This window comes from Egretta garzetta, unplaced genomic scaffold (genome assembly GCF_000687185.1).
Source record: "Egretta garzetta isolate BGI_Z169 unplaced genomic scaffold, ASM68718v1 scaffold176, whole genome shotgun sequence".
Lineage (NCBI taxonomy): Eukaryota > Metazoa > Chordata > Aves > Pelecaniformes > Ardeidae > Egretta > Egretta garzetta.
The window spans coordinates 422,388-425,519 of record NW_009259973.1 but is presented as its reverse complement, the minus strand read 5'-3'; positions in this window follow the sequence as shown (position 1 = coordinate 425,519).

Below are 3,132 nucleotides of genomic sequence, written 5' to 3'. Positions count from 1 at the left end.
CTCTTCCCCCCCCCCCCCCCCCAATAGATTTTAACATATCTTTCTGTCTTACCACTCCTCCACAGCACTGTTCTCTTAGAGGAACTTTCTTCCATGGGTTATTTTTCGGGCTGAAGGTTTTTAAGTGCATCACATCTAAGTGCGTGCAAACCTGTTTGCTCATTTTGGAAACAAAAGTTACAGGCTGTTGTATTTTCTTTCTGGCCTGGTAAGCACGGCCTGGCCTGGCATAGTAGGGGTAGGACTTTGATATGTAACACTGAGTTTGAGAAGTTGGGGTGTCATTACTACGAACCAGAATTTACCTAAGCAAATAATTAGGGATTTTTTTAGTTCGTTTAAAAGGATAGTTGCAACAAACTGAGTTGTAATGCATAATGAAAGGGCTGGCTGTCTCTGGATGGATATTTAACACTGATTTCAGTCCAATAGTACAGGCTCTACATTGGAAGAACTGGTAGGCGTTTCCCATTGTCCAGAGGGGGGTTAGTTGGTAGTCACACACCGCAAATTTGCTCTCCCCTGCACTTTCCTGTCAGCAGTGATGGTTGCTAACGCTCTTACAAGGCAGCAGCCTGCAGCATACCAACTGCAGTTGATGTGCAGAATACAGACTCCACAATCTGTAAGATTATAAAGTAGGTATGTTTATTCAGCGCTGGGCAGCACGGGGGGTAGTCCCACCAAAGTCGTGCGTGCCGCAACACGACAGCTTGTCCTGTTTATATGTAGCAAAGTGTTACATATACCATAAGATTCCCAAATATGCCTATACATATGCATGACTTGTCCCTGCTTCGTATTAAAATTAGCCCCAAGAAGTCATTTCCATAAACTCCTCCCCACTGCACCTGCTCAGTGCCTCCTGGTGGTGGTCGTCGGGGGTCATGGGGATGAAGGCTGATGGCTCCTCTTCGTCACCGCTAGTAACCCCTTGTTCTTGCGCAGACTCAGTTGCTCCTTGGCTCTTGCCCAAACTGCGGGGTCGGTGTAAACCAGTTCTTAAGGTAAACTCCTGGTTCTTATCAAAAACTGTCCTTTGTAAGGAGCCACAAATCTTCCTGCGTCAATTAGTTCTCATTCCTTCTAGTCTGGCAACCTTGGCAAACCGTTATTATCTTTTGCTTCATCCCCTCCCGATTCTTCCCGTCCTTGAATAGGGTTCTAAATTTACTAAGTAACTATACTACAGACTTTAGCAAAACATCCAAACTAGACACTACTGACTTTAGCAAAGCATCAGCAAACTAGCCTAAATCTCATGCATGTAAGCTGCTTACATCTGGGGGTCTTTTGACCCTTAAGGTATCACTAAAGTCTTTAAAAAATAGGTAGATCTCAGGAATTTGCAGCCAAAGCCCTCTTGTTTGGAGTACAGAAACTGCATCTCCAGGGTGAGATTGTCCCTAAACAGCTATCATTAAGTTATGAACCATGTGATAATGTCTGCAGCCACACTGGCTCCTTTAAGACCTTCTGCAGCCACAAGATATTCCTGCTTTGCCTAATGATTATATATATATGTGAAACAAGGTAACTACTGAATTATAGCAGCTCAATTTCCCATATAATGTACTTTTGTGTTTAAAAGATCCTGAGTAGTGTAGTGAAACACCTAGCTTTTTAGCTACTCCTCTAGTAATACTTAGTCTGTACACCAGTGTCTCTTGTTGTGGACTGGTAAGATTTTGTGACAAATATAGTCTGCTTTGTCTGCATGTTGTTAGCACTTTATAGCAGTGGGGAATGTGCCAGCAGAGAGAGACTGCAGTAATAATTTATGTGGCAGCATATCACCACAGGAAGTAAAGTAATATTCTGCTCTTTCACAGGAGCCAGATAAAAGGAAAACAAATCTCCAAAGCATTTTTGTCAGATGTTCATCTAATACAATTCGCCACAGAAGCTCCAATGAGAGATCTGAATGGCTCGCTGTGCTTTCCATTTCATTACCACTCAATACTCTTGACTGTAAAAATAAGGAAAGATTACTTCATTCTCTTAGTAATTCTTGGCCTTTATAGAAGGATGCAGATGATGAGAAACAGACATCTAGAAATAAATACAGACTATACATTACATTCCAAGGTTTTTTACCAGCATTAATTTCTGTAATTCTTTCTTCCCCACAAGCATCTACTCAAGAAAAATACAAGGATCATCTGTAGCAATTGACATTAATTTCATATAATAAGTAATTAATATGTAAATGCCCACTTTTGAACTGGATTCTCCTGCCGAAAGATAGGAACGACTTCAAGAGCCCTTGCAGAACACGGATGGGAGTCTGGAGCCTATCTATGTCTATGATTTTGCACAGAGACTGGACTGCAGAGCTGTGGTCAGCCGCAGCAAGCCCAGCTGCTGTGGTGTGCTGTGCCCACACACCACCTGCGGCCTCCAGGCACGGCTGGGCTACTTGGTCCTGCATTTGGCGCCAGATCGGCAGCCAGCTCTGGGCTGTGGGTGAGCTCAGCTGTCAATGACTACCTAAGGCACCGAGATCCAAAAAGTAGACACTAAAATCTGCTGGTCAGCTGTTGCCTAACTCTGCAAGTTAGATAAATTTCTATTATTAAGGTTTCCCAAAGCACTCTGGTATGGTGTTCCTGCTCAACACCTAACTCAGTCTTTATTTTACCTGGTTCATGATACCTAGTTAAAAACTGCAGAATTAAGCAGCTAAACCCCCTGTCTCCAGAATAAGTGAACACATGCTGCTATTGCTTCATCTGCTCTCACGGTGGTAGTAGAGTTCTGCCATTATTTCGGCTAAGGAAGAAATGCCCACTTGCCTCTATATAGTTCTTTTCAGTTTTGGTTTTGAAGCTGTTTGGAGGTGTTGCGTGGAATTACATATGAGCTGAGGCAGGGTCAGCAACGCCAAAACCCCGGAATAGGTGAATGGGGGTAAGAAACGTGGATTCAAACACTGGGCAACTGCTGCGGATGCTTTAGTGGCAAGACTTTCCTTTTACTGACTCCCCGGAGATGTCTACCTAGGGTTTAGTGCTGGCTAATTCCTAAACAAGTAAGAACCTCGACGAGCACAGGGGTAAACCCCACGGCAGCGTGTGCAGCATAAGGGGACCGTCGCTGTTCCCGCTCTGCCCCGGGAAACGAGCGACCGAG